Source organism: Glandiceps talaboti, chromosome 4 (genome assembly GCF_964340395.1).
Source record: "Glandiceps talaboti chromosome 4, keGlaTala1.1, whole genome shotgun sequence".
NCBI lineage: Eukaryota > Metazoa > Hemichordata > Enteropneusta > Spengelidae > Glandiceps > Glandiceps talaboti.
This window is the reverse complement of record NC_135552.1, coordinates 16757539-16777408: the sequence shown is the minus strand read 5'-3', so window position 1 is coordinate 16777408 and position 19870 is coordinate 16757539.

Genomic DNA, 19870 nt, shown 5'->3' with positions numbered 1-19870 from the left:
CTATCATAGCAACCAAACTTAAAGTATTTTATTGGCTGAGAGTTTTGAATATATGTTTTCTATTTCAATACAGACACATGTCGTAGAACAGGATTTGAGTAAATCAGTTTACAATGAAAATATTTCAAAATGTCTGGGATATTGTACATGAATTTGTTGTCACCCCTCAACATCTGTTCGCCCACATTTTCCTGATTTTCTTGACATTTTCAGCACAACAGCGATGTTGAAAATGCAAACAACATTTGTGTATTCTCTACTACTATTACTACTACTACTACTACTACTACTACTACTACTACTACTATACCTTTCATCTGTACAGTTGGTCACTGCGATAACAAATTGACTATGATTTATAATATGAGTTGTTGTACATTTTATCATTAGACCAGTGTACCATACATTTATAACTACATCACATTTGCTTTCCTTTAGAAAAATTTTCTTTTCTGTATTATTTCAAAGGTATTAATCAGAGGCTATATCAGTTCATTTGTCTGGTCAGGCTAGTCCATAAAAAAAGAACTTCCTGTTACAATTTATGTTCAGTGTATAATGCTAAGTGTGTGTGTGTGGGTTTTTTTTAAAGATGTTTTCTAACAAATTCAAATTCTCTTCCTTCCAAAATTGGTCAGTTGTGCCTGATATGTGGGTCCTATTGCTAATTACTGTGGACCACATTTATATGTTCAGTCATTTTATGATGTGTCACCTGACCTTTAACCTTTATCACAAAAGCGATAATTTGATGTAATGTAAAAAAAAGTACATTCCTTTGTTTGATCACAAATTTGTTCAGCAACACTGACCTCATCACCTGCAGTGGTACAACCATCAACTAAGGACATCCCTGAACCATATCTATCAAATCTTGACAAATTCCAAATAGACTCACAACTTGACTGTTATGCCGAAATCTACATGTGAAGTGAATATTAATCAAACAAAACATGTCCATTATCTCTTAAAAACATGATATCAGCAGTTCAACATTTTATTTCAAATGTAACATTTTAGAAAGCATAGTAATAAAAGATGTATATATTTTTGTCAATACCTGTTTACTGAGTATTGTTTATAAATATAAAAATAGCTATAAATCGTCTGCAATAACAGAAAAGTTAAGAGTTTGCAGGTTTAGAGCCTGCATCTGGAGGTATGTGATTCGCCCAAAACTGACCAAGTACGGGCAGAGTTACGAGCTCGTAAGTCTCAAGTACGAGTGACGTCTGAACTCGTAATTTCCATATACGGGTGACGTCATACTCTTGCAGTTGGCCTAATTTTCGATGAGTACGCAGAGGACTCACGCTTGTCGTATTCCGCGAGTACGTGGCGAATATTTGGTTGTTGTAAATTAAATGTAATAATAATGACATTCTCTTATCATGATGTGAAAAAAATTGTATTGTGCGATTTTACGGTTTACAGATTGAACTCCGCACAACTCGCGTTAGCTACATCGGACATAGTCTATCAGCTAGCCCTCGGATGTTCTTCCGATAAAATACGACACACAGCCGAACAACGCTATCGAGGATGGAACATCCGAGGTCTAGCGAATGTCATCAGGATATAAATAACTGCCAATCAGAGAACCGTATTAGCGACAAGCACAAACAGAGGACAATAGCTAAATTTTCATGCATATTCATCTTAAGGAGGGGCTTGTAAAAATAACCACCAATGCGTTAACTAAAATGTGTGAATGACAACGTCTACACACTCATCAAACACAATTACCATAAACTGATAAGACATAGTAATGACATAAATGTGTTTGTCAACATCTCCATGCAGAGATTGAATATATTAAAGTATACATATGCATATATGGCCCAACCCACCGCTTATCGTAATCTCAATGGAATGTCCGGTCTGAAAATGACATTCGCTAGACTGTTCGGGCAGGCCCTCACATGCGAACTTTGTTCGCTTATACTTATAGCATCAAAAGAAAGCCCGAATGTCTAGCAGCAAGACTACATCGGACACGACATCCACACACACTAAACCTCCTACGCCGTTCATCGATGCATGAAAAGACGAATAAATATTAAATGTGAGATATTTAAGCTTGCCCTTACTAAAACAAGCTCTGATGACACTGTGGACATTTTAGTGTGAAATTGTGATCACCCACAAATACGGTCTTTCCTTGGTGAATAATGACGTAGTCAATGCCGAGCTGCTGCGTTACAAATCAACGCTAGCTCGTACTTGAGACTTGCAAGCTCGTAACTCTGCCCGTACTTGGTCAGTTTTGGGCCAATTACTTACATGGCATCTGTCTTCATTATCGGCTATAATATCAACATACACTTATGACTCAGTTTCATGTTGTATATTGATTGTTGTTTATTGCGATATGTTGTGATATTGGCACAGTACATAACTCCATGTTACATTGGCTCTGTACATAACTCCATGTTAGATTGGCTCAGTACATATTATTAAACTCAATGTTACATACTTTTGAAAGATACTTAAAAGGGGCACAAGCTAAGTTTACACGTCTATAGACATATCTTTTACTGCATATATAAATGGTAATCACATTATTGTAGCCACTGAAGCATACTTAACCACTACTTGTAATTGACTGAACTCAAACCTGGTATTAAGATATAACTCATAAATGATCCAATGACATTATTCATACAGATCAAAAATGTGTTAAAAAATCCTACCATGAAATCAACTATTATAAAATCAACTACATTTTTGTATAACAATACCAGAACACAAATTGTGACATCATAGAAGGCAAGCATCCACATAAAGGTTATACTAGAATAGTTTAGCCAAATATTTTCACTTGAGTATAAAAAAGCTTGTCACTTTAACTTGTCAAGATTTCCTGAGAGTTATTCTACAAAACTGGATATGTGAAATCTTGACCAGTATGATATGTTACAATAGAAATGGTATATACAATGAATTTGCTCTGCCAAGTTATGTACAACATGAAGGAATACCATTTCACCTGAAATAGCATTATCTGGCTAATCAAAATCTTCTGACGTTGCTACATTTTATCGTTTGGGTCAATAAAAATCTTACCAAGGGGTGAGATCAATAGTTTAATGTAGGATAAAAAGCTAAATTCTTGTACTTGGGTCTCAGACCCCCAACCCCACACCCCTTCTAACTAAATTGGCCAAAATTGACAATTGTTTCGGACAGCAAATCAGTTTCAAATCTGTGTAGTAGTATGTAGTGCTATGAATACAAGCCCAGTATGTAGTAGTATGTAGTGCTATGAATACAAACCCAGTATGTAGTGAGGAAAAAATAGTTCTTTTGTTGACACTTTGTTGTATTTTAATAGTGCCCTGCATATATTATGGTGAAAATTCATCCATTTCTCAATTTGATGACATTTTTGAGAACTATTTGTATTTCAAAACAGATTCCATTAAAAGTGAAGTTGATTTGAAGGATGAGAACAACAATGGCTCAAACCCCACCCCCACCCCGTAAAATAATTTAGTTCTTTGTCCTACATTGAATTATTGATCTTACCACTAAGCAGCTGGTTGCCATTCACAGTGTAACAATCTGTGAAAGTAATGGTATCATACCAAACAATATATGACTACGTTAGTAGGATTTTTGTCTAGCCAGAGGATGCAGTGTTTCAGGTTAGATGGTTTCAATTACATATGAGAAAAATTCATTGTATGTATTAAGCAAAATCAACATCAACAAATTATAAAAAATAGTGGTGTTCAAATCTTCAAATTAGATGTTAAAAAATTTAAGATATAAGGTCTAACAAAACAAAATTGTGGAGTTCCGACTACGCTCAATTTTAGAATAGGTGGGGTAGGTAGAATTTTTTTTTATTTTTATATATATATTATATTTTTCATGTGTGAATGTCTAGTTCAGGTAGTTATGTTTTCTGTTGTTTTTCATATGGTCTCTGTGTTATTGGTTTCTTCCCATCAGATGTACACATTACAGATTGGAAAAACAGTTTTATATTGTCTTTTTAAGTTGATGTCAGTTTCTGCATCCACTATTTCTTGTGAGACTTCACAATTTTCTCCATTTTCTTATTTTTTTTCTCAAATATGTAAAAAAAAAAGTTGAGGATCGGTGTGAAAAACTAGGTGGGTTGGGTAACCAGATTCAAGCAATTTTTTTTAGGCCAAAGAAGTATATAATGTTATAGTAGATAGAATATATCTCACCAAGTAAGAAAGTCAAGGCCCTGCAACCTAACTCTGCAATTATATGTGAATGTTCTATACAAACTCTTGAATATATGATCTGCAAATAATGGGTTTATCAGATGACAAGAAAATATTACTTCTGTCACTGTATAATAAGTTCTTGTATTTACACTTCTAATAATTTTATAATATAGCCTAGATTACTAAACAGTTTATTGGTTTTCCACTATTCAGCTGGTGTTTCCTCATTGGCTGTGCTCTCTACTGGCTTTTCAGTACCTGCAGCTGATTGGGCAATGATTCTCCGTTGGAAGAGAAGCACTACCTTCATATGTACAGTGGTGCCTTGTAATTTGGTTTCTGGCGTCATTACAATGGATGCCAACTCCCAACCTCGTTGTCCCATAGTGATGATGCTTTCATTCCATGTATCATGTGGAGTGGTACCAATCGTTATCACCTGTCAATATACATGATTAGTATTTTTGTTAAATACACACACTCATACATACATACATACATACATACATACATACATACATACATACATACATACATACATACACACACACACACACACACACACACACACACACACACACACACATACATACATACATACATACATACATACATACATACATACTTCTAAGTACTTACAGTCATCTTGTCCCAGTATTCCACAACAGCGCCCTCATACAGGGGTGTATTGTCCTCTAATTTAGAATCATCCTTTTCAAAGAACCACACTGAGTTGAGACTGCTAGATGCTGACATGAAACCCGCTGGAAATAACCAGATACAAAATATGAAGTCTTCCGAAGAGTACATGGTTATGGGAAGCCGTTCAGTATGGGAAGCCGTTCAGGCCAAAAATATTTTTTTATTTTAGCTATAGTATTTTATATTTTTCGTACTTACAAACTAATTTTAACCGTTTATGTACTTTTATTCCATGTTCATACTATAGCTAAAATAAAAAAATACTTTTGGCCTGAACGGCTTCCCATACTCTTAGTCTACCAAGCTATCTTTTATCTAAGCTAATTGACTTTACTTTTACTGTACCTTACTTCACTTTACTTAAGTTTTACTTTACACTTCACAATTTACACTTTACTTTTACGTGTACTTTATTTCACTTTACATTTATTTCACTTTCACCTTATTACTGCACTTTTATTTTACTCCAACTTTACTTTACTTTTACATTACTTTAAGTCACCTTTACTTTGTGACTTCACTTCACTACTACTTTACTTTACTTTACTCTACTTTTCAGTATTTTACTTTACTTTACTTTTCATTACGTTACTTTACTTTACTACTACTTTACTGTTCATGACTTGCATTGTTTGACTTGACTTGACGTGAGGTTTAATTGGTATATTCTAATGTTAATAAAACCTTACTTTCTGTACTTGATCCACCATCAAAGAAGATATCAACCAGTTTCCATCCCTGTGATAAGTATTCCTGTAGCTTAGCATGCCAGTCTAGCTCAACCTTTGAACTTGATGACATCATTATACCAACCTGCATTTTAAAGTTGACTGGTACGTGGATGGCTTTGTAGGTGTAAATAGTCGGGTTTGGATGTTTTGCCATGTTAAAGAATAAATCCATTCCCATGACTAAAATGTTAAAATAAAAAACTTGATCTTTAAAGACTTTATTTTAGTTTCACTGTGTTTAAGCTTACATTTTGATGGTATACCGAAATATTACAAAGATGATGGGGTTATACAGGTAGGATAAGAATTGGAGTTTAGGGCCCTAGTAGACTTTTTTTGGACTGTGGGAGATATTGTGCTAATTATTCAATACAGGGAGGAACACATGATAAACTTCGTCTAGTTGCTCTCAGGTTACTCGGCGACCAAAGATACTACTACTCTGTAGTCCTTCGGTCGTGTTCGGCAATATCTCGGACTACAGCTAAAGGTCTTGCATGCAGAAGAATAGGATACACCTAGATATCATAATCTAACGAATTTCATATCCGGGAGACAGCAAGGGCTCCGGGTTGATGGTGGGAATGGGTGGAGTGGTGTTTAACAAGTAATAGTTGCATAGAAGATCTTTGTATAACCGTCCTCGACTAGTTTTTCACAAGTGAGTGTTGTTTTCAAGAAGTTTGCACTAACTAAACTGAATGGAACAGTAGATATTTATAAAACCGTGTTTAATATTGCTGAGATGTGCTTCTTACCTCCACCCTTTCCTTTCTCTCCTTTGGATGACATTGATGGTGTAATACACAAGAGACGACCACCCTGTGCACAAGTTTCAGTTATCTAAGAAGAGGATTGAAGAATTGTATGAATATTTTCAAATGCATCTAAAAGTTTCGGTTACACCATTTTCCATGCGTGATATTGATTTCCTGGTCAATGAGAGTAGTCATTTATATATTCATTGAAGATTTCAATTTTGTCAAGTTTTAGGGACAGATTAGTTTCTCCAGCCCGGGGGGGGGGGGATTCTTAAATCGGGCCGACAAAAAGTCACTGACCCCCCTATCTGTAAAACCAAAAACAGACTGACCCCTATCACTTAATTCTAAAACATGATGATTCCCCCCCCCCCCCCCCCATATATATAATATTCACATGACAGGTATTTTTTGATCGTGACTCAGTGTGGACTGCTTGACTGTCTTGCATCTACTTTATAAGATCCCAGGTTAGCACTATCCTAATTATAATTATTGACTACACAGGGTAAATATATTCCAGTTTAATAGCATCTTGACAGTGAAAGATATGGGAAAGCTTGAACAGGGAATACGTTATATCTCTTATGGGGGTCCTAGGGGGTCTCCACCTAGAATCCCTGGAAGTTTTTTACTCTGAAAAGTACTATTCAGGCCCTTTCAGACAATAATTTCCAAGCTTTACAAGACAGCACCAACATGTAAAAAGCAACTACATTGGGTTGAAATACTTTTGAAATATACTTTGATAGCATCTTGACAGTAAGAGGGGAAGAGCTTGAGACTGGGATATGTCCACCTCATGTGGGAAGTCCAGGGGGGTCTCCCTCTAGAAGCCCTGAAGGATTTTTACTCTTAAAGCCAATATTTAGGCTATTCAGACCCTTTCAAGCAATAACCCAATCCATGCTTTACAAGACAGCACCATCAAGTATCAGAAACTATTCTTTATGACTTACATAGGGTTGAAATATGTTCTTAAAAAGTTAAATGGCATCATTATATATACACGTCGTAATAAGGTTAGCACATCTAATGGTAGTATCATTGGTAGGGGAGATTTGGAGTTTAAGGCAATTTTAGACCACCTTAGCAAACATTTCACATCTTTAAAAGACAATATCATCTCTAATTAGAATTGGGTGAAAATATTTAAGAAAAGTTTAATACCATTATGACAGTAAAAAGGTTGTTGGTGCATCTGATTGTTGGTTGAATGCATGAGTGACCTCTGGGGGTGACGGAGTCCTTGGGGTTTTCCCCCTGGCAGATCTGCAGTTTTTACCTTCCGTAAGGAAGGTTATAATATACTGATGAAGTATGTGTGTCTGTCTGTGTGTGTGTGTGTGTGTGTGTGTGTCTGTGTGTGTGTGTGTGTGTGTGTGTGTGTCTGTGTGTCTGTGTGTGTGTGTGTCTGTATCACCATTTCCGAAAAAAACGGCTACATCAATTCAAACGAAATTTCATAGACATGTTCCGTAGGGTAATGGCAAGAACCGATTAGGTTTTGCTAATAATCCGATGAATATTAATGACCAATTTGAGTAATTAATAGATCAAACGAGTATAAAGTTGGCGTCAGATTCAGATTCAGGTAGCGTTATCTTATGAACGTTATATTAAGCGTGCTCTACACTACTGAGAAAGACTCTGTTTTCAGGGGTTTCATGCCAACCTGATTTTGTGTTTCCCTTGGATCTGCATGTACTCTGCATTGGCTGCACAAACATGAGAAAAAAGAAGAGCGAGGCAGGGTATTTAAGTGATTCACACTCACCAGAAAACTATTTTTTTTTCTTGGCTTTAAAATAGGTTTATAATGAGCACAGAGTTCACAAACAGGTGAAATATTTATCATCGTTTCAATTTCGTCAAATATGGACTTATCATTTTCAAATTTCACACACTGATGCGCAGATGAATAAAGAGAAATTGTAGATTTTCGATTAGAAGTTTAGGAAGTATTAATATTGACCTCGAACCGTCTCCTTTTTACCGTGTTCTTTTCCGAATTCTCTCGATAACAAACTAACGCTGTTTGTTGCAAGGCTTGTACATAATCATTTATCTAGCTCTGTATCTCAGCTGATATAAATACACTCTCACATATTTATCAAGTGTACTAATCTATAATTCATACCCAAATGTGTGTGGTCAAAATATGGTAAATAAACCAAGGCTCGCCTAGCCTACGAAGACAATTTCGCGACAATGTATCAATAATGGTGACCTATACATTGACCTCTATATAATTAGTGTACAGTGAGGGCGCGCCACTCAACAAAATCTTGAGAAGGAATGTGTAAAACGATCATATTCATATTCATATTCACTTTCAAAGTTGACCTCTACTCTCAATGTGAATATGATGATAGCTTCACACGTTAAGTCTTCCGAATGGACGAGTGTGAAGCTACCATCATATTCATATTCATCTTCACTTTCAAAAGTTGACCTCTAGCTCAATGTGAATATGATGATAGCTTCACACGTTCATCATCAGATTCGAAGTCTTCCGAATGGGTACGAACAAGCGTTCGGCAAATCACAAATCCTTCATTGACAGGTTGAAATCATGTGATTGTAGTTACTTTTCACTTGATTAGCGTGGATTTGCATGCTTTCTTCTTATTTTTGCCAGAGTATCCAATTTGCACCATGAATTATTGTTGTCATATAAAAAACTAATTTGAATGTTTAGTATGCCTTTCCCATATCTTTGAAAATGAAATATCAATATTTGGGTGTACAAAAAACCTGTATGAGTAATGTAATAAAATACAGCCTGGCTGGGTGTGTTTTGATTTCCCGCAGTGCTGCTATCTTTGAAACCCTACTTAACACTTACACTGGTGAAATTTACACAAAATAGTGTTGTCAAGACCACAATTATCACAATGTGTGTAGTTCCCTTGATCGGGATCGGTCAACGCAATCGATTGTGAAAAATAATGGTCCATGACAACAATAATTCATGGTGCAAATTGGATACTCTGGCAAAAATAACAAGAGAGCATGCAAATCCAGGCAAATCAAGTGAAAAGTAATTACAATCACATGATTTCAACCTGCCAATGCAATGAAGGATAATATGTGATTTGCCGAACGCATGTTCGTACCCATTCGGAAGTACTTCGAATCTGATGACGAATGTGTATAAGCTATCATCATATTCACATTGATCGTAGAGGTCAACTTTTGAAAGTGAAGATGAATATGAATATGATGGTAGCTTCACACTGTAAACTCGTGGTGGGACAGAAGGAAGTTCAACACACACATGCCACATCCCGGGTATGTAGGGGATCACGAAAGCCGAGTGAAGTCGGGGATGGCAAGCTTTCCTGTGCTGAGAATAGGAGGCGTGGCGGGCATTTCAACAACATTTTTGACAACTAACTTTCATTGGGACTTGACGAATCACAGATATAGAGCTAAATTTCTTGCATAAATCATGAAATTCCTTACGGAAGGCATTCAGTTTAAATCTGGTTTGCTTCTATTAAGGCAATGTTTAGGTTATTCATAGCCTTTGAGGTAATGTTTCAATCCATCAGCTTCGAACAGCTAACGTAAATGTAAGTTTTAAATGAGTTTCCCATGTCACATAAAAATGGACCCGTAACATTGGCATAGGGACATTAATATTGCATGTATAGTAAAGTCACCGGTATGTTAGAGAACTTTAGGTGGCCATACCTAGTGTATAATAGAAACTGGAATCTGATGAGATGTGGTGATTTGTAGTGTCAATAACATGTAACATCCAAACTTGAAAGTGTACTAATCCCTTCTGACAAGTTCATTGTGACGAGTAGGGAACATTTTAGATTAACTTCTTTTATAAACTATCTATGAAGATTACTATTACGAAACCTTCAAGTTCACTTTTGCCCCAAAGTGCAATATAAGTGAAGCACTGATTGTGAAACAGCCAAGCATTTACACGACATGTTCTGTAACTAGTGTGGTAGCTAGGTAATACATGTATATGTATATGTATATGTATATGTATAGTTATGTTTGAACTAATAAGTAAAATTAAAGAATTCATGTAAGAAACAGGGATAAGAACAAATATTTACATGTACCACATTTCAGACAAGGCTATATGCCATTGTAGAAAAATGATTTTTTTTCTTCCATCACTATCCAAAACACAATGACCCCCCCCCCCTCCACAATTTTGAAAACAGAATGAACCCCCCCCCCCCCACTGCCAATTTCAAAAACAGGGTGATCCCCCTACAAATCCACCGCCCCCCCCCCGGCCGAAGAAACTGACCGGTCCCTATGAAACGGTTATCGCAGGTGAACGTCGCCAGAGTTGATTCTCGAAGTGGAGCGCCACCAACGACAATCCTTGCACTTTATTGAATAAGAGATCGATAATTTTGTACTCAGAATTTTCAATGCTGACTGACTACTATTGTTTGAATTTTAACTGTTGTTCAATTGTTAAGGTTGTTGTTGATATTACAGTAACTATATATTTATATGTTTCTTGCAATTCCGGTGTCCCCAATACATAGTTTATTAATTGCTGGAGGCAGCTCAGGTTGCTATAAAAGCTATTAATATGATGGTCATTTTATAGGTTGGTATACTTACTGTTTGGTGTAAATGTGAGGAATCACTACTGGTACTCTGGTTATAGGGGAATAACATCTTAAATCCCGAGTTCATCATATTTTGAGCAATATAGCTCTTGACTATGTGTAGCTGCCACGATTCTTCCGCACTGTCAAGGAAATGTAAGATGATTTCAGAGTTGAATATACGCTCCATAGAATCGTCAAAAGTTTGGGCAAACACAACATGTGATATAACATTTGAACAATGTTGCAAATTAAACTAACGATGCTCTGTAAACAGGACGAAATTTAAGTAATCGTCAGACTGTTAAGGATTGCTGTGACTATTCATTTTATTTTCGTTACTGAAAATTACACATTACACATTCAAAACTTCACTTTCTGTGTGCTGTTGATTGTGTGTTGCGTAAACTCCTTTGAATAACAGACATTTCTACAAATGAAACTAAAATGAACTTAGTAAAACATACAATTTAGTATCTGTATAGACCTAAACAATCGTGCGCATGTCGTTACGATTAACAGGTGGTCATTTTGCTATGCGATGGAAGAAACAAATGGATATATAACGCAAAACGTTAAACTGTCATCAGGCTGTTGTCTCTCTGTTTGTGAAAAACTAAAATCACAGACTTGAGAGTGTTTGTCGTTTCCTTGGTAATTTTATAGACTCCACATGTACATATTTACTAATCTATGGTGTATGCTTGTAAATAGATGTGCGACGGCCACCAAGATTTCTTTATTTCCAACTAACCTGTTTTGCTTCGACAGAATAGCCTGATATTTCAAGGTACCCCCCAAGGAGAACATACCACTTCTCTTAAAAGATCCTGGAATGGGGGCAATCTGTAACAAGGTGAAGCCTTCAGCATAGGGAGCCGCAATAACGGGATAATACGCATCGACATCAGTGGTTGTAGAGGTACCAGATAAACCAAACAATGAAACTGTCAACCAAAAATATAGTGAAATCACATAAATGTGATGATGATTACATTCCGATAGCCAATACAGGCTCACATTTATAGCTCAGTATTCGTCTAGAAAGTTCGTTCATTTTAATGTATTATAAATGTGATAGCAATACAGTATTTATTCTATAAATAAAGATTATTGGCAGTGACATGTCAACATTTATAAAGAATTCCCAAAATCGATAGCTCAAAGACCACATAGTAGTTATCAGACAATCGGCGACACTAATCTAATTTGTGTAAGTCGATATAATAAAGTCGATAGACCACAGACATACATGTAGCTATTCTGCCTATAGTTTCTACGCTTCGCTGTTTTTTATTTTGTGAAACCCTCTTCGGATAGTACAGTTACATCGTAATTTTCAGAAAAGATTTATGAATATACTACTCACTTTAGTGTAGTTTTCACCTCCCGCGAGGTTTCATGAATTAGCATCGATATCTCGAAACTTTCACGACAAATTATTGAATATTGTTATAACACGTCTCGCTATTGTCATTATTGTATATTTATGATTTGTGATTTAATCTTCTTATCACATATCTGTCTGTCTGCCTGTCTGTCTGTCTGTCTGTCTGTATGTCTGTATGTATGTATGTATGTATGTATGTATGTATGTATGTATGTATGTATGTATGTATGTATGTATGTATGTATGTATGTATGTATGTATGTGTGTGTGTGTGTGTGTGTGTGTGCGTGCGTGCGTGTGTGTGTGTGTGTGTGTGTGTGTACAATGTGTTAGTAGTATGTAATATGTGTGTACTGTGTGTGCGTGCGCGCACGTGTATGCCTGTTTTTCAGTATCACTCTCGGAATTGAGCTAAATTGGATGTATATTATACCTTCAGTCTTCATTGTAACAGGGATTTCAATCAGACGTACGTCCAACGCAGGTCCTGGGTAAGGTACTGCATCTTCGGGTAGGGCAGAGTAATTTTTGCTGGGCGTCACTGGAGCCTGAGACTGAGTATGTATTAGTTCGACACTTGAACCTCCACAACCCATACCTGTTTTATCAAATACTTGGATAGAATGTCCAATTGACTATCCTAGTCTACGAGAAATGGATCTAGGGACAATCTATCAGTAAATATAGTAGTTTACCAACCTGATGTTACCGAGTATGGTCAAGGAGTAAAGACCATGTTGTAATAACATTGAATCACCAGGTATATATGCATTAAAATATAGTTTTCACTTTAAGAGCGAAAAGCAAACATACTTTGCGAACCTCTTTTTCTTTTTGCATGCTCTGTTGATTACTACTGTTGACATGCAGCCATGGTAACACACGGGGAGCAGCGAGCATGTGATAGATTAATCGATCAATTGATCGATCGATAAATTTATTGATTGATTGTGATTGATTATTTGGTAGAATGATTGAATTATTGAATGATTATTTTTGTGGTAAAATAAAACTTATTTTGTGTGTGATATTGATCAATTGACTAATTTATTTTTGTGGTGATATAAAACCTTTTTTCTCCTTTCCCTGGCTACTTTTGTCGCTATGATTCAATCTTTACTGACTAATTGTCCATCCTTCTCCTCTCATTTAAATCAAAACAACCCTAATCTCATGGTTAGCATGGACCAGTTACCGCGAAAATTTGCTTTATGTGTTATCTTCTTGGAGATTATCACGCCAGACAAACAATCACTCGTATACACACTAGTATAAAAGATATGTGATACTACTTTGTGCATGACGGACTGTTTGTCTGGTGTGATAATCTCCAAGAAGAGAAGACATAAAGCAAATTTTCACTGTAACTCAAATCGTAAGTACCGTCTCCAAAGGGCCATGCGCAATCACACCACTATTTCGCAACCACTCTCAGGTAATTATTTCACATAAAAGAACACCCATGTGTTAAAAAATATTTTAGTCAAATTTAAATAAATAATAAAAGAGTCCAGAGACTTGCGCAAGCCCTAAATGGGAGATACTAAACTGTATCCAATTACCTTCGCCAAACTCAATTGTATTCTTGCTACCATGTAAAGTTTTGATTGTTCCTATAGTTCCAAATACATGTCCATATATAGTTCTTTGTGATTGTAGTGATATTTTGTCTGCATGTAAGGAGCTTAACGTAACTTACCTTCAAGAATGAGGGATTTATTCTTTTGCCAACTCAGACGAATATTTCAGATGGACGACGACGTACTGCACCTACACTGGTACGAGATGATTAAAATGAAGTAGTAAGGATTGAAGTTTTTGGCAACGATGTTGCCAGGTGACATCAGGACAAAATTTGTGTCACGTGATTAAATAGTGTGTACACATGTAATACAACACTGTCCTATTTACAAGCCTCTACAAATGAATTGATGTATCCATTTATCTATCGTTATCTACATACTGGACTAGTATCGCACATAATGGTATAGAGAACATATCATTTGGACACTTGCCAACAGAAAATACCAATCCCCTGGTTGTATCTCAGGCTAGTGACACTCCTGTTGTATCAAACAATGGGCCATTTAAAGATTAATGTATTTACGTCACCTCATTTGATATCATTCCAAAGATATACGGTATATTTTCATGTCAACTTCCTCTACAAAGAGATAAATTCTTTGTCTGCTTTACCTTCACCCCTGTGATGGCAGTCCCAGACGAAGCGGGTACGCATGCCTGTTAGAAATTTCACGGAAAGGGGGTGTTTCTCGTCGGCCATCTAGGTCCGTGGAATCGTAAAAAAGGGGTACTTTTTGAAAAATGACAAAATTTAGACTCAATAATGGACCATTTTCATAGTTTTACATCGAATTAATGAGACATTCACTTATAACATAGAGTATGCTGTTCTGAATGTGTCTAGGTCACAGTTCCTGGTGTACGCCAAATACATTTACATGCAACGCTCGACGAAATTTTCACAGATTTAGTTCTAAAATGTTTGACCTAATTTGACGAATTTTGATTCCGCCACGCTAAATTGTTTTCATACATAGATTCACTTGGTATTTTTAAGTCTGTATTCGAAGTTTCATAAAAATTGAACTGCAACTTTCTTGATTAATGGCCTGTGAAGTCAACAATGTATGTTACAGATCTACGAGCTTCGCCGGGCCAGCGATCGTTACTGGGTACCCGAGTACCAGCAGCTTTTACTTTTCACGCTTTTCTTGGTTTGTTGTAGAGAGCGCCATTTTATAAATACTTTTTGACATTTATAAATCACAAGAAAAGCGACCCCTATCGGTAGCTTTACCGGATACCTCAGTCCAACCACCAAGAGAGCCCTCTTTATGGATAAGATCCTGCTACAAGTATAAACGGAGTAATAGAAACATCAAATCAAAATACTTGATCATTTCAGTAACACTTATAATGATGATGATGGGGACAACGATGACAAAAGTGATGATGATGATGATGATGATGATGATGATGATGATGATGATGATGATGATGATGATGATGATGATGACGATGATGATGACGACGACGACGACGATGATGATGATGATGACAACAAGATTGACAATCAAAACGATGATGACGAACAGAACAATAAATGTGACAGGAGTAGTGGTGGTGGTGGTGGTGGTGGTGGTGCGGTGTTGATGATGTTAGTGATGGTAGAAATGGTGGTAGTTACATTAAAGATGTACACTGTACATGAAATATAGTTGTGTTCATGACAGTAGATTCAATAAAAAAGTTTTCATGGAAAAAGAGACTTTGTATAGCTAATCATTAACATCAGTTAAGTATTTTCTCTTCACAAACATTTAAAAAAAATATGTTGCTAAACAGACTACCAGTCCAAATAACTGTGACCCTCCCCATTTATACTGGCTCAAAAAATCTTGACCCTCCCCCAACCACAGGCCTGAAAATGTGTGACCCTCCTCAACACCCCCCGCCCCCTGGTCCTGTCCCTTACATAATGTTAACAAAAATTGAATTTACCTTCGTAATTTGTAATTGAACACTTTACCGTAAATTGTATTGGTGAACTCCCTTGCTCATCCTCTAAATGAATAAAACATGCATAACAACATGCGACATTTGAAGTATACATTTATTTCTCAAATAATACGCTTTTACAGCTTACCACGTCGTATATGTTACTAGTAACTTTTGTTTCATTTTGCCAAGTTTTATACTGGGGTGCGTCCATTGAAGTTGAGAGTCTGTAGAATGAAAACGTCGATACGCCTCTTGTTGACTTATAAGCAGAGACAGTATTTGTATTGTCTATTTACGTCCAAGTAAGGATTGAAATTTTGGGTATTTAAAGGATGATATATAATTAAATTCAATATATATATACTATATATATATATATATATATATATATATATATATATATATATATATATATATATATATATATAACTCGGTGAGTATCAATCTGCTAAGACAGTGCTCTATACCGCAGTGGCAGAGCGTAATAGTTTTGGGTAAACCCGTTATTTGCAGATCATAAATTCAAAAGTTTGTATAGAACTATATATATATATATATATATATATATATATATATATATATATATATATATATACATACATATATATATACATATATATATACATATATATAGTATATAGTATATATATACCAAGTAAATGAACAATAATTTCAAATAAATGAAAACTTGTCAGAGAATTTAATAATGTTAACATGGAATAAAAGTGTGCATTCCATCGAAAAGCTACACATAAACAATTAAAATTAGTTTTAAAATTTGTAACTGCGAAAAATGCAAAATACTACAGCCAGAATAAGAATAATACTTTTGGCCTGAACGGCTTGCCATAGAGGTAGGTGGATTTTTATTTCATTTTTTAAAATAGGTTTCTTCATGTGGGAGTGTCTAGTTCAGGTAGTTATGTTAACTTTTCTGTTGTTTTCCATATGGTCTCTGTGTTATTGGTTTCTTCCCATCAGATGTACACATTACAGATTGGAAGAACAATTTGATATTGACTTTTTAAGTTGATGTCAGTTTCCGCATCCACTATTTCCTTACAGACTTCACAATTTTCGTGATTGTCTTTTTTTCTTTCGAATACGTAAACAAGTTTAGGGTCGGCAGTGAAAAACTTGGTGGGGTCGAGTAACCGGAACTAATCTCTTTAGGTCAAAGAAGTATATAATGTTATAGTAGATAGAATATATCTGACGTAGTAACAAGGTCAAGGCTCTGGGACCTCACTGCTGCAATTACATGTAAATGTTCTATACAAACTTTTGAATTTATGATCTGCAAATAACGGGTTTACCTGATGACAACAAAATGTTCAGGGGTGTACCGTACAATAAACGATCTCGTTCTTTCAATGGTTCTTTTGCCCCACTATGACCAATTTTATAAGATGGATAGGTACACGGTATCTGGATTAAGACCCCACATGTTGTTGAATAAGATTATCAGTATAAGTTACAATACTGTATAACACTTTTTAACAGGATTACAGTTCTTGTATTTACACTTCTAATAATTTTATCATATAGCCTACATTACTAAACAGTTTATTGGTTTTCCATTATTCAGCTGGTGTTTCCTCATTGGCTGTGCTCTCTACTGGATTTTCTGTACCTGCAGCTGATTGGGCCATGATTTTCCGCTGGAAAAGAAGCACTACCTTCAAATGTACAGTTCTGCCTTGTTCTTCGGATTCTGGCGTCATTACAATGGATGCCAACTCCCAACCTCGTTGCCCCATGGTGAGGATGCATTCATTCCACGTACCACGGGGAGTGGTTGTACCAGTCATTGTCATCTGTACAGTGAAGGAAAACATACATGAGTAGTATTCCTTATCAGATGCACACACACACACACACACACACACACACACACACACACACACACACACACACACACACACACACAAACAAACAAACAAACAAACAAACAGACAAACAAACAAACAAACACATGTAGTTCAACAATTATACTTACTATATTAACAGTTATCTTCTGCCAGTATTCAACAACAGCGCCCTCATACAGGGGTGTATTGTCCTCTAATTTAGAATCATCCTTTTCAAAGAACCACACTGAGTTGAGACTACCAGATGATGACATGAAACACTCTGAAAATAATGTACCAGATACAAATTTGGAGTGAGTAAATAATGAATTTAACGTGCGCAATTCACAGTTTAACTTCAATTTAGATTATTGGCTAAATCGAAGAAAACTACTACCAGGTACTACTGAACGAACTAAAAAACAAAATAAAGCCAATTCAACTTTAAAATAAGCTACACTAAATTGTCATGAACTGAATTAAACTGACTTTGACTGACTAAACTTAGTCTAACCTACATAAAGACCTGGCAGACAGGCTTATTTCTGCTGTTAGTACAATATTCAACTTTGAAATCTTCAATGGAAAGAAGACCTCCTGCATTTGACATGTGTGTGAGAATATTAGGGATTTCCTGCAAGGGTTCATGGGAAAATGTCTGGTGATGACATTACATTTATTACAATCAGAGGATATTTGGTCAAAGATCACTAGACTAGACCGGAAAAAATACTATGAACTAAAGAAAGTACACCACCAACACTAGCTTTGACTTAATCTAATTTACTTTATTTTACTTCTGTACGTTTACGTTACGTTTACTTTTCTTAAGATTTACTTAAATTTACATCACCTTTACTTTACTTTACTTTACTTCTATCGAAATTTTACATTACATACTTGACTTGACGTGACGTTTAATTGGTATATTCTAATGCTGATAAAACCTTACTTTCTATACTTGATCCATCAAGAAAGATATCGACCAGTTTCCATCCTTGTGATAAGTATTCCTGTAGCTTAGCATACCAATTAAAGTCAATCTTTGTACTTGCTGACGTCATACCAGCCTGCATTTTAAAGTTGATTGGTACGTGGATGGCCTGGTAGGAGTAAGTAGTCGGGTTTGGATGTTTTGCCATGTTAAAGAATAAGTCCATTCCCATTACTGAAATGTTAAAATCAAGAGAGTTGCTTTATGACTGACTTTGACCTGAGGAAAAACTTGGTCTACTTACGTGACTTTTGATGGAATATCGAATTACTTGTATTACAAATTTGGTGAGATCATAACTATACAGTAAGGATAAGTGCTAGAATATGGTGCCTTGGGTAGACCATTTTGGACTCTCTCTGTGGAGAGATTATTCAATAAGTAGTCCTCAGGTTATTCGGCGACCAGAGATGTTCTGTATTCTTTCGGTTGTGTTCCTCAACATCTCGAAGTGTAGTCCAAGGTCTTGTATGCAGAAGATTAGAATATACCTAGATATCATAGTCTGAGGAATGTCGTGTGCGGGAGATAGCATGTGCTCCAGGATGACGGTGGGAATGTGGGATGGAAGAAATAGTGAAGAGGTCCACATGTATGAACGAAAACTTCAGTTTTTGTTTTCATTAATTATCAAATGTGTATAGTGCTTTATTAGGATAAGTTCTATGCTGATAAAATAACCCACACAAATAAGCTTGCATCAAGACGTAAATAATAATAGTTGTACATAACATCTTTAATACCAGCCGTAAACGACGGCTTAAATCTTCGACTAGTTTGTTCGCAAGTGAGAGTTTTTTCAAGAAGTTTGCACTAACTAAACTGAATGGAACAGTAGATATTTATAGAACCGTGTTAACATTGCTGAGATGTGCTCCCTACCTAGACCCATTCCTTGTACTGTCTGTGCAGTGCTTGGTCTTGATAATTCTATACATACGAGACGTCCACCTTCTGCACAAGTTTCAGCTATCTGAGAAGAGGATTGGAGAATGTTATGAATAAAATTTTCAAATGTGTTTCTCAGTTTCGGTAGAACTGGTACCCATATGTGTAATAGATTTCAACTATATGTACGTAGACATGTTTTAGTAATTCGGGATGGAAACCATCG